The sequence below is a fragment of the Dysidea avara genome, chromosome 2 (assembly GCF_963678975.1).
Source record: "Dysidea avara chromosome 2, odDysAvar1.4, whole genome shotgun sequence".
Classification (NCBI taxonomy): Eukaryota; Metazoa; Porifera; class Demospongiae; order Dictyoceratida; family Dysideidae; genus Dysidea; species Dysidea avara.
Genome location: NC_089273.1, coordinates 34,716,983 through 34,731,339, shown reverse-complemented (window position 1 = coordinate 34,731,339; position 14,357 = coordinate 34,716,983). Strand labels below are relative to the sequence as shown.

General features: G+C 37.2%; 1 long non-coding RNA gene across 2 annotated transcripts in view; it reads right to left on the bottom strand.

Moving 5' to 3' along the window:
- Positions 1 to 14,348, bottom strand: part of LOC136247158 (uncharacterized) — a 34,706-nt gene extending 20,358 nt beyond the window's left edge. Inside the window, exons 1-3 of one of the 2 annotated variants that reach the window (XR_010697131.1) lie at positions 14,227 to 14,348; positions 5,446 to 5,825; positions 4,796 to 5,124 (exon numbers count right to left, since the gene is read on the bottom strand). This is a non-coding gene — a long non-coding RNA (uncharacterized lncRNA). Of the gene's footprint in view, positions 1 to 4,795; positions 5,125 to 5,445; positions 5,826 to 14,226 lie in introns of those variants that run through there. The other variant, XR_010697130.1, reaches the window with a different exon arrangement.
- Positions 14,349 to 14,357: the final 9 nt, after the last annotated feature.

Here is a 14,357-nt window from a genome sequence, read left to right as displayed (position 1 = left end):
TTTCAGGCAATGTTTCATCTTTCAGAAATAATTTCAGAAATGATCTACAAAATTTCATCTCGTTACCTACCCCTCCCCTCGATTTAAAGTCACCCTGTAAAGAGTTCACCTACATGTATCCTGTAGAAAGCTCAACTATGTCACAATTCTTTCTGTAGAGAGTTTAGTTAGGTTACAAGTCCCTCTGTGGTGAGGTCAAACCATTCACCACGTAGTCTAAGGTACAGCTACGTTACAAATCTTTCGGTAGAAATTTTAGCTACATACACATTTCCCTGTAAAGTATTAAGCTGCAAACAATCCAATCTATATAGCTATGGTGACTTAATTTTTATCATCAATCAACACAATTGTAAATTACTAAACAATATAGCCTAAATGTACATGTAGTTTACCCTTGAACCCACACGTAATACATCATTACAGAAAACCATTTAAAATGGCCTGTCTAGCCAGACTAGCTTAACTCTCTTAGCCTAAAGCTATATACCAACAGAAAGTTTATTCATTGGGCTAGATGAGGAAGTCTAAGTAACCACTGTAATGACAGAGGCTTACTTGTTATGGAGCAATGGAATACGGTGGCTCAATTTTCCATTATTTCTCAATATTCGTGATGGCAACCATGTAGACAATTAATTAAATCATGTCAGCTATACATGGCGTGACTCGTAATTGAATGGGGAATCACCTGGTGTTTATTCACATGAATCTGTGAAATAGGAAGGAGGTATTAATCATTTTTGGCCAAGCAAAAAAAATCATTCATTTTGATAAAAGCACCAAACTTGGTACAACAGTTGCTTAATTCATACTATTTCATATTAGATACAATGCCATTAAAATTACAATATCACACTCAGAGAACCTGAAAATAAAATCAATAGAAAATGTATTTTAAAAGCCATAAAAGTGCTCCATAGGAAATTATACTGAAACTTTACATCCGCATAGACGAGCAAAGATCATATCCAAAAGTTGATCAAAGGAGTGTCCATGCAGGTCATTAGCTTACCATGTTAAGAAGTGTGGAGGGTCATGGTATATGAAGCCATTGATGTGCAATGTACTATTTCTATTCGGTTGTGCCTGTACTTTTAACACTGAAATATTGGCTCCATTAACAGTATTAAAAACTGCTTATTTTACCACATTTAGAAGTTTTTTTGATTGACCTCCATTATCTGAACACCTGTGTGCCAGTTAAATCACAAAAGTGTTCAGATATGTGAATCTGTTTGGATAAATGAAGCCCATTGATTTATATACAGAATTGTTGAATTACTCTAATAGAACATACACCTGTGACTAAATACCCTAATAGAACAGTCACTGCTACTGTTTGGATAATTGAGGGTTTGGATAATCGAGCAAAAAAACAAAGATTTTAATCCACTTGTATGGTTTCCTGACCAGCTAGAAAGAGGCATATAACCCAGTGTAAATGTTTATAAACATGCCCTAAGGCAATGAGTTTGACATGGCACTGTATCTCAAACAATTTAGTCTACTTTTTGGTGCTTTTATCACATAGTGAATGATTTCATCAAAATTTGTTGCTTAGCCGCTCTACTAAAAGGTATGTAAGGAGTTTGCATGCGCTTATTTTGCATAATGCTAGTTTAATGGCAAGTTGTGGCACCATGCTTTTATGTTAGGGTAAACCCCTGGTACCATTTTAATCCTTGTTTAATGACAAATCAAATGGTATTGATTACGTAGCGTTAGGAAAATGATTAGTAAGTTACAGTGCTTTGTTTACAGCCATGCGTCAATGCCGATTTATCAGCGTATGCAGGTTTAAGCAAATGGTAAATATCTTCTCCATTTTAATCTTCATTCCTGTAGTAAAGAAACAAGAAAAGTTGAAAAAATATGCAAAGCTGGCCATAAGCTTTAGTTATGAAACTACAAAAAAAAACGCTCTCTAATCAAAAACAGCCAAGCTGTAAAAAAAGGCCTCCAAAACAACCAGGGTGAAGAAGATATGAAAACAAAGGTGGCAACCAAGAAATGGCTGTGATGGTAGGTTACTTTTAATAACAACAATTCAGGTGAATTTGGTGCCAAATCCTTGGAGGAGGTAACACAAATTCACCTGACTTGTCGTTATTAAAAAAAATTCTTGCCATTAACCCTTTATTATCGAATGGCTAATATATTGCCACAACACGTTCCCTTTATAAACGGAGCCATAACTCTTTTTTTCTAGGGGCTACAAAGCTGAAATTGCTACCAAACTGCTCAGAAGGACCGAGCTTGTATAAACAATCAACATACTTTAATAGAACAGTCACTGCAAAAATAAACTCCTAATATTACAATCATGTATACACTGTACATAGTTTGGAAAAAGGTTACTTTTTACTTTTTTTTATAAAACGCTTAATAATAAATGTGATCGGATCTGCAAGAGCTCCACATGTCAGCACATTTTTCAATTTCCATTTTATTACATTTTCTTTTATCTAGAACGTTAATGGAGATGGTAAACTGAACTTTCAGCTCTAGAAGCAAAGAACATTCTAAGCTACAGAACTACAAAGTATCAACAACAGAAAAATTGATTTGTATAGTGACAATACAGAAATAAACTACAGGCGCTTAATTAAACAGTCATAACTTACAAATGCAGTACTCTACCAGTCACACCATCAAGTTCTCCATGAACAGGAGGATCCATTGCTGGGTAAGTTTTGTCTTCCAGGCCTTTCCTACAACCAGGGCGAAGGCAAACATGTGAGAAAATTTAAATGATAGTGAAACCGCTTGACATCTGATGCAAGGCAGACTAATGCTTATATCTTCCACCTCCTAGAGAGTACTGACATGAAACAAAGTATTTGGAACATGATCATGATGCTGCCAAGGTTGTCAGTGTTATAATCTTCCTTTATTGTTAAACAAGAGCTTAAAAAATTTATGGATTATTTTACACACACGCACGCACACACGCACATACTTCAACAGCTGATCCCATCAGAAGTGTACCACTAACCAGGATCAGGATAGCGTCACAAGGCAGCTACACTTCTCATAAAGGACAGGTTGCTAAAATTGATTGTGGGTGACCGAGCTGAATGTTGCGGTAATGTTCCCTCTACAGTACTGAAGCCACCTGAGATATTGCGTTGACCAACACTAGTATGCATAGCACTAATCTGAATTCGCTGTTTGGCTCTCGATCATCATGTACTGCTCATCAATTTGACCACCTGTGATTGTTCACTCAAAGAAATGCAACTAAAAATGGTATAAGCAAACAAACCTAACTACAATCGAGTGGCAAGACAAAACTGGCTGCCACAATCAAATGTAATAGTGAATAATATTTAAAATACAATCATTTTGATGGCTCATTGTTGAAGATGGTTTAATCTAGAGTCGGATGCCATCAGACTAATAAGGTATATAAGTATGTTTATATGTATGTAGACTAGAGTTGTGGCCACCATGTTGGCTTTTTTGATCACCATTAGCTGCTTGGTTAACCTTTGATCTGGTGATGTTTAGTGAGGTTATGGACCCACAATTGACTTTTACATGTTAGGCTATAAAAGAATTCATGTGAATTGTGAAGTATCTTTCCACCTATTAGATGGTGGTCTCAACAGTCAACAATTGTGCAATGTTGCACAAAGCCACAGCCAGTGCAATATCTGTATATTGCACTGCAATTAGTGCATTATAACTTACAGGAGGTATAATGCACTTGTTGTGGTCTGCAAAGCCAGGACCAGTTCGTTGTCAGTTATAATGCACTCACTGCAATCTGCAGCAGTGCCATATACAAGTTATGACAGTTGCAGTGCCTTTGAACTGCCCACACAGAGTGATACATTATAGATCAATAACAGAGGTTATTTACCTGCTGCTATACTAGTGGACAATGAACCAATAGAGCCTGTCCTTTGTAATGATTTCAAAGACTTAACGCTCAGCAAAACGTCTTGCCAAAAATTGTATTTTACTATACTTTTATTTTTCGGTGCAGCGAGCAGCTGTTTATTAACATTACTGAGTTTCTTATATACATGTACATCCACAACTGATCATGGGTTTTGGTTATCACATCAAATCAGTACAATAAACTTATAACTGGTTACCTCTCTAACATAGGTGGTAAATAGTAACAAGACCAAGTTACAGAAACTGATCAACATATCACAGAAATATTGTCCGAATATCATTGACACTGTACATCCATTATAAACGTTTAAAAATCCATTTTGTCCATTTTTTGTTTCACATTTTTAGTGCAGGTACTTCAACCAGAGCCATTAAGGCTAATAATCCATTTTTTTAGCTTGTTTCTCATCAACTTCACAACATAAAATGTTTATATACTGAAGCACTAGTACTGTGCATGCTTTGACAAGTTCTCCAAAATCAAGGTTTTCTATAGAGTCGTGACACTAAGTTAAAGGTAGTGACGGCTCCACTGCATATGGTACATGGCATTTCAAGCTTTTGGGGTAGAAAAGGTTTAACAAAATAGAAACAGGCTTTCACATTTGCTACTACTCCATTTGAAGATGTTAGACATCATGAAGGAAAGTTGACAATCATACTATGGGTTGAGTTCCCTTGAGATAAAACCAGTACAGAAGATGATGATATTATAGTAAACAGATACACAGAATAACATGGACTGGAAAATGGCCAAAGCCAGAAATCTGATGATAGAATGACTTACACTAGGAGAGAATGCTCTGTGTAACATTAATACACTAAATATTGATGGTAATTGAGAATAGTTGATACTGGGAAGACAATAATAGTTTCATTATAATAATATACTTTTGTAATATGTTCACAATTACTAGTACATGTTACAATGTTTATGAATTACAATTATACAATACTCAATCACACATGTACATCAGTCACATATTACATGTGCGTCAATCACAAAGTTAAATGATGATCTTATGTCTGGATCCAGCACTTGACAATACTACAAGTTAACTAGCTGTTCTTATTGAATAGTTGTGATGTAGTTCATTGAATAATTCAAAATTAGTTGTACCAAACCACCTTACCAGCAGTGTGTGTCAATCTGGGTCATGCTTGACAATGAATACCCCTCCTTCCTCTTGTTGTCTTTCACATATAATTCTACACCTTTATATGTGACAAAATATTTTAAACAATTACAGTAAGAACTCTTTTATCATTAAATCTCATTTACTGTTGTCACAAGTAACCCTTCTATTACAGATATGTATAGTGTGACAGATAAATACACAATTACTACACAAGAAAAATTATATCATCTTTAATGTACATGCACATGACCACACAGGAGGCACACAGACTCACAAGCAAGCACATGCAACACACACACACACACACACACACACACACACACACACACACACACACACATACACACACACACACATACACACACACACACACACACACACACACACACACACATACTTTGTTGCTCAGACAATCTCTGGTCATGAAGTTAATTTACAATGTCGTAACCATCCACCATTTATCGTGTAACTACTCCACAAAATCCCTCCATCTTCCTTTGGATTCCTCCTGATTTCATGGACTACGTACCAGTAAAAGACAATCCTCTTTGTAATGACCGACATCTCTCCTCTGGTAGTGATGCAAGCAATGTGCATACTTGAACATCTTCTTCATCATTGGTCATCTGGTTATTGACTGTCTCCATAAATCTTACAGGAATAGAAACAGTGAAAAAAATACAAATTGTTGAGCTACTTCAAATGAAAAAGTTGCTTGATAAGCTAAATGATGTTGGTTTGCTCTGTAATACAATGGAAACTAACTTTAGAGGTTACCTGAAAATAAAGTTTTAAATAGTCAAATAAATAATTGTACAAAGTTTTAGGCTTAATTAACCCTTTGGCTGCAAAGTTAATAAAAAATGTTTTATTAAACATGAACACAGCACTCGTTACACGAATGCATTCAAACACATATAACTCATGAACAAAATATCCTATGAATATATGGTTTGGACCATGATACACTGTGGCTAACAGATACTATCGTAAGCTTTATCCAAGCATTGTAGTATAACATAAGGTAAATCTGCGTTTGAAAGATTTTTGTCTGTTTCTAAAACATGATGAGAAGTACACCTAATATAGTGTTTATTAGATAGGTACAAATGCCACACACAGTGTTGGGTAATTGAAAAGAGTCATAATTTATTGATATCAATTAGTACATTAGAATACTTTATATCAACACTGAGGTGACGGGATTGAATGGCTTCAACTTTTTTAGATGAGTGACCAACCTTCTCTGATTCATACACAAATCCTCAACAACTAAAACCATAATCAGAAGTTGTAAGTACACTTATAAAATAATACATTAGTGACCACTTCTTTGACAATTAAGCCTAGGAAATAGGCCACACAATTTTAGTTGCCTTTGCATATCAAGAACATAAAAAGTTTTCATTTTATGGACAACAGCAATTGTAAGGAAAATTTAAGAATTCCACACTTCAGTATACGTAGAATAATTACAACGATTATATTTCGAAGAATTCATTCACATAATCAACTTTGTATTGCTCTTTTTCCACTGACATAAAACAGCTCTTATAAGCATACAAGGTGTTTATAATGTGGATGAGTCACATTTAAACATGAAAAAGGTGTTAAACAGAGTCCCTATATAATGCTTCTAAAGGTGAACTCATCAGCTTTTTCTTCTAGCTTGAAACTAAGTGACAGCTCTGCAAGTGTACTCTACCGACTCTAGTAGTTCCGTCAACGATGTCTGAGGAGCAAATTCCACCGACGCCCGCAACCCAGCCTGATGTACAAACCCAAATTGACAGATTATCCAGGTAAGTGAGAGAAATGACGGAGACAATCACCACGCTGGCGAAGGCCATCACTCTGAAGAACACTACCGCAGAAAGCAACGTAAACAGTGTTGAGGACCCAAAAACGGTCCATTCAGCTGCCCCAGACCCACAAAGGGCCTTACTAGAATCACAAGAAGTGGGGCTGAAATTTCACAATCGGATATCGGTACCTATCCTATCCAAGAGTCAACTACTGCCTTCCTTAATCTGGCCTTCAGGCTAAAAAAGCCAATAGAAAACAAAACCTGCAAGGTGTGGGAAGAGAAATTCCGAGTACCAGAGTGTGATGCTACGAGATGCCCCAAGCTCGACTCCATAAGTGAAGACGTCATCAAGAAGGATGCCGTGCACGGATGAAGACAGCCAGCTCTCCCACTTCCAGAACTTTTATCTGGACACCGTTGGACCCCTTGTGGCAGCATTTGAAAAGCTAGGCAAAGATGAACCAGACCCTGACTTGGTGGGCGCCGCCATGCAGCAAGCACTGCTGTTTTTGGGCAATGCAATGCCCATGTAAGCCATGTGCAACACACAAAAATTTTAAACCGGATGAACCGAGATGTTAAAGGACTATCCAAGGACATAGACTCTTTGAAGTCAGTCCCCTGCCTATTCGGAGAAGGCATTGAGCAAAAGATCAAAGACTGGGCTGAAGCTGTTCAAGTGTTGAGGCATACAACCACCAAGTTTATATCGAAGCAGTTTTTTCCAAGGGAGCTCCTCTTACGGAAGCGGCTCCAGGAGAGGCAGATACCAGCTGCAGTTCAGATACCAGTCGTACCAACACCCAAAACTTTTGATGATCCAAAAAGGATCTTCCAGAAGCCAGCCTCCAGAGGGCGAGAATAGCCATAGACAATTCAGTTCTAGACTCCCCCAAAATGGGGCATTGTTTCTGCAATTCATACAAATTGTACAAATGTATCACATGTAGCAAACTTAATAAGAAACGGTGTACACAGTACACACAATACCTCTACAGCTACAGCCCTTCAGTGGGTGCAACAGAATTTCCCAGCTCAGCCATCATTAAGTCACAGCTTGCATCGATCAGGTCGTTTACACCTGGCAGTGGCAAATTAGATGAAAGTGACATTAGATCCCTGGGTCATAAACACTATTCAGGGCTACAAAATAGAATTCTGGGAACAGCTCAGGTAGTTGAGTCCTCCAACTTCACTTTACCTCTCAGAGAAGGAGACTAAACTTATGAATGTAGAAATTCACAAACTCCTGGAGAAGAGAGCAATCTCTGTTATATCCAATCCACAAACCCAAGGATTCTGTCCAGAATGTTTCTGGTACCAAAAAAAGATGGCTCCCAAAGGCCCATAATAAACCTCAGGCAACTAAACTATTATGTTATTTGGGAACATTTCAAGATGGAAAGTATCCATCTAACTAGTGCAGAATTTAATTCAGGAGGGAGACTGGATGATAAAGATGGATCTCAAGAATGCCCATTTCTCCAACTAAATCCATCAGAAACATCGTCAGTGGCTATGGTTCCAGTGGCAAGAGCAAATGTACGAATTTCAGTGCCTGCCTTTTGGTCATTGCACAACTGTTATGTATTACTGACCAGGACCAGGATAGCATCACAAGGTAGCTGCACCTCTTATAAAGACCAGATCGCTAAAATTGATCGTGGATTACCAAGTTGAACGTTGCGGTGATGTTCCCTCTACATTACTGCAGCCACCTGAGATATTGCGCTGACCAACACTAATGCTATGGACTATAGCACTAACCTGAATTCACTGTTTGGCTCACAATCATCATGTGGCACTCAGCATAAATGATCAATTTGACCACCTGTGATAGTTCACTCAAAGAAATACAACTAAAAATGGTCTAAGTAAACAAACCTAACTAATATCGAGTGGCAAGACAAAACTGGCTGCCACAATCAAATGTAACAGTGAATAATATTTAAAGTACAATTGTTTTGTTGACTCATGTTGAAGATGGTTTAACCCATTGACGGCCAAATTTGCCAGGACCCCTGGCCAAACTGCCGAATCGAACCATACTAACCGTCCAGTACACAGAACTACTTAGTAACCATATATCTAAATGCTCGCTATAAACTAAGGAGGTCGACTGTGTTATTTTTGTTTACATAACAGTAACCGCAACGAAGTTATTAGACAACAAAGTCTAAACTTCGGTAAAAACCGGCCCGAACAAACAACAGAATCCCTACTAGGTATTTACTATGGTGTATTACACTCCAAAGAACTATTCTATACAGTTTACTTAATGTGTGATCTATTCCACAGCTGGTTTTTTGTGATTTGTCCCATTTCTGCTATTGCGCATGCGTATCTGCAATCGTGTCCACCATGCCATGTCTGGGATAAAGCAGCTGACTGTCGACTTTACTTGTCTCCATCAATGTTATAACACATTCTTTGTTATCAGCTACTAGATTTTAAGTTGAAGAACGATTTAATTCTCCTATTATAACAGGTTACACTTTACGCTATTACATAACAAATGCACACTAGTCTGGGAAAGATCTGGTTATCTCAGAAATGGGACCTCTATGGGCGTGTCCGTTTCAGTACTAGAGCATCTTGCTATGAAACGCGTTTTACAAGTTACAGCAAGGCTAAAGTTTATTCTATGAGTGAGTTATGATGCCATGCCGCTATATGGTGGCAGTAGCCGTTAATGGGTTAACCTAGACTCAGATACAATCAGACTAATAAGGTATATAAGTATGATTATATATATGTAGACTAGAGCTGTGGCTACCATGTTGGCTTTTTTGATTGCCATAAGCTGCTTGGTTGACCTTTGATCTGGTGATGTTTAGTGAGATTATGGACCCACAATAGACTTTTACATGTTAGGCTAAAAAAGAATTTAAGTGAATTGTGAAGTGTCTTCCCACTCATTCGATGGTGGTCTCGGCTGCCAGCAATTGTGCAATGCTGTACAAAACCATGGTCAGTGCAATATATTGCACTGTGATTAGTACATTATAACTTACAGGGGGTATAATGTATTGTTACGGTCTGCAAAGCCAGAACCAGTTCATTATAAGATAAAATGCACTCAATGCAGTCTGCATTAGTGCCATATACAAGTTATGACAGTGGCAGTACTTTTGAACTGCCCACACAGAGTGGAATATTATAGATCATTAACAGAGGTTATTTACCTGCTGCTATACTAGTGGACAATGAACCAATAGAGCCTGTCCTTTGTAATGATTTCAAAGACTTGATGCTCAGCAAAAAGTCTTGCCAAAAATTATACAAGTATAGTACAACAGAATAATGATTAAGAACTGTTTGTCAAGATTACTGAATTCATTATATACATGTATATTCTACAACTGATTGTGGGTTTTGGTTATAATATCCTAAATCAGTACAGTAAACTTATAATTGTTTACCTCTCTAACACAGGTGGTAAATAGTAACAAGACCCAAGTTACAAAAACTGATCAACATATCACAGAAATATTGTTCTAATATCCGATTGCTTCATTCGTGTTTTAGCACCATTGGGATTCTAACATTTGGTCTGTTGTTGTTGTTGTTTGTTCAGTTCATTTTACCTGACATTAGAAAAAAAAAGAATGTCATCATCTGAACATGTTCCCTAACTATCAATTAGTGAAATAGTGAAGTTGCCTTGTTCAGCCTGTTTAGCCTGTTTCATTACGAGAAGGACCTCTGTAATCAATTTAGTCACAACAGAAAACTTGCGATGATTCTCATTACAAACTAAAGGAAGCCATAACACAACATGAAGCACATACTGTGGTATGACAAAATGTATCTGTTGTGCTGAAGCAACATCAAACAGTGAAAAAATCAAAAACAAATTATTGCTGAGGATTTCCAAATCTTTGCAACGACTTAGCCCCTAAGTGCACTGCGTTCACATGCCTGCCTATGACATGTAATTTACAATTGTCATGAGACAAGTGAAACACTGACACACAAGCATGAAATCAATCAACAAGCAACTAATTGAATCACAACCGTTGGTGTGGTCTATTCCATCACATGAGTAAAAGGCAAGAAGTGATGTACTGGGTCACGTTTTCCACTTTGCATTTCAAACATGTTGCAAAGATTTGGAAATCCTCAGTACACTACAACACTATATTCTGGTATGACTTCTAATTGTTTTATGTGGTATGGTAGTAAACCCACAATCAAAATTAAACACGTGGCAAGAATTTTGAAACACAAAGACGTGACTTGTTGCTGTTCCATCACTTCATAACAAGTAAGCCACTGTAGCTACAGTGTAAAGTTAACCTTCTCCAAGTAGCCAAGTGAACACACTTGTAATCGATGTATATTTGTAGGCTGTAAGAATTAAGTTACCCCACCTAGTGTCACCATGCCTGCCTATATTGTGTAAACATGCATTCACCAAAGTTCTCTGCAGGTTTAGGGGTCAAATGAATAAAAGCATGGTTGGTTCTACCTATTAGCTTAAACATAACAAAACTTTTCAAGCAGAGGAGATGTTTAAAAAGAATTATACCTTGTTTCCTTTTCCACTAAATAATTACTTTAGTAAAGGATATAAATAAACATTTTGTTAAGTTAAACAAAACAAATAAAAACATTTCATACTTTACAAGGCTACAACTTTTAAACAAAGTTTGAAGTGCCACTAAAATATAAACTTGCTAACACTGAAGGAAACAATACATGATGTACAAAGTGATACATTACATTGTAGATTATGTGTGAAGCTTGATCTCAATATATAACAAATGAATATTAAGACTTGATGAATGGCAAAACAAACTGAAAATCTATTCAAGTGGGAGTTGAGTACATCCAACATTTCCTGTATACACAACATAGTTCAATATAGATACATTGGGTTCTCCATTATCTGAACACCTGTATACCAGTTCAAATGTGTTCAGACAAGTGAATTTGTCAAAATACCCTAATAGAACTGTCATTTGTACTGTTCTGGATAATTGAGTGTCTGGATAATTGAGTACCTACTGTATACACTTAAGTAGCTGACAAAATGCTTAAGGCTATAATAGTTGCTACTAGCAACAGATGTGTACATAAACAACTGCACAACTTAAAAGGTTTGATTCCTAATCAAATGCGATTATGTCTATAACAGTATCATACAGCTAACACATAATCCAATACTACTCTATAATCAGTTAGACTGAGTAACCTTGAAAGACTACCAGTCTAACTACACTAACAAGTTTACAAAACCATTAGCTAAACAGAGTCGACAAACAAACTAACATGTGTCACACAAACAACACAAACATGTTCAAAAACAACTATCATGTGTGACTGGATCTGCAAGAACCCCATAAGTTAGCACATTTTTTGAATTCCATTTTAGGACATTTTCTTTATCTAGATAGCCAAAGAGATGGTCAACCAAAGTTTCGGCTCTAGAAGCCTTGAAGTTTTGAAGTTACAGTGCTACAAAGTGGCAACAATAGAAAAAATGATTAGTAGTGACAGTATAGATATAAACTACAGGAGCTTAATTTAACAATCATAAATTACAAACCCAGTCCTCTACCAGGAGTGATTGTAACAGTCCCCAACTGTTTACTGACCAATTAGCAAGATTGCCATCCATTTCCTTGTTTGGTCTGACATTTGTCAAGGTTGGGTGTAGGCTGTGGTTCTCACCTGTATTCTTACTCTTGTTGACACAATAACAATGTTCTGTTGCTAGGAGATTAAACTAACTAGGTGAGGCCACTGTACACCAAATATTTTTGAGGTAAATAGTGTTGTGGCTGATTGGCTGGCAGCCATGTGAGATCAACCACCAAGCTGGTCTGACCATTGTCTGATCATTAAATTATAATCACCTCTGCTCTAGTAAGATGCAGCTTACACCATCGGATTCTCCATGAACAGGTGAATTCATTGCTGGATAAGTTTTGTCTTCCAGGCCTTTCCTACGATCAGGGCAAAGACAAAAATGTGAAAAAATAATGATCATGAATCATTTATCCAACACAAGGCAGACTAATGCTCATATCATGTCTCTTTAGGAGTACTAACATGTAACAATGTTTTGGAACTCTTCCTGTTTTGGGTATCACAATGCTACCAACTTTTATCACCTACCTTCACTGTGAAAGAAGTGTTTTTTAAAATACAGATTTTTTTTTTACAATTTCATAAATACTCCACCCATTGCGTTTATTGCATTCTACTATAAAATTAGGCTCACACTAACATTATTGGATTCTTGCATATCAGGTCACATTTACTGAATGTCTAATACCATTTGTGTGCATTACAACTTAGCAACAAACATTATATACTTTACTAATCCACATTACTAGAGGTATACAAAAGCAGCTAAACATTTGATATACAATACACAAATTATAATACACCTTCAATACCCGAGGGGTCCACAACACAGCTAATTCCAGACACCTCAACTCTCACACATTACATGTGAGACACATGCATCAGATTGTTGTCTTATGCATGTTTTCCATCTCACACATTGCAATTCCTAAGCTACCATGTAAGTTAATTTCCTTCAGACTTCTTGGCAAAGCACAAAACAGTGCCCTAATGGCTAAAAATGGAGAGGTATAACTGAAATTAGACTCTATTTAGGCAGGGGGGGGGGGGGGGGGGGGGTTATTTTGTCACTTGAAGCCGCATAATTGCCATGGCGCTAGTATTATCACAAGAAAACCAGCTGGTATTTCCGAACCTACAGCAGAAACAGCTGTGGATGAGGTAAGTAATCTGAGTGTAATGTGAAATAGAGTCTAAAGCCTAAGAAAGTTGTGAATTTTGCAATTTTACAAGAATTTTTCTATAAGACGAGACCTCACGCATAATCAAATCTCACTCATGTTAACCTCAGGTGTCACTTCCAAGTGCACTTTCTGGTTGAGGTCTCTGAATCTCATACAGCTTTTATCACATCTTAGTCAGATTCTGGTACAACTTCAGATTCTTCAGGATACTAAACATTAGTTTACTGGCAGCCACTAAATCTTTTAATAGTTGAATCCCTAAATCTGTAAGCAATTTTTGGCTACGTTGCAGACCCCTCATCAACACCAAACAGCTTCTGCTGACCAGGATGTACTAACATAGCTGTAAATTGACATTTAAAATGTTTTCTCTTCTACAGTAAGTAAACCACTATAAATAAATCTGTGAAAGCTGTAACACAAACGCGCCAAGTTAAATGCCGCGAACAAAACAGACAACTGTTCCGCTTCTAAGAACCCCAACGGTGCTAAAACGCGAATGAAGCAATCGTACTGCTTACAGCCTTCACAACAAATACACAAGGTTACAAATTGCCGCAAGCACGTGCAACAAACAAACATCACGAATTACCAAGTCTGATGGTAGTTCCACCTCTGGATCGACTAAACTCTCCATCTAGAGTCTGAAACAAATCTGCGTCTTCCTCGGCCATCCTGACAGCCATCCGATGGATTACATCGGTGGGTATATTATCTATGATT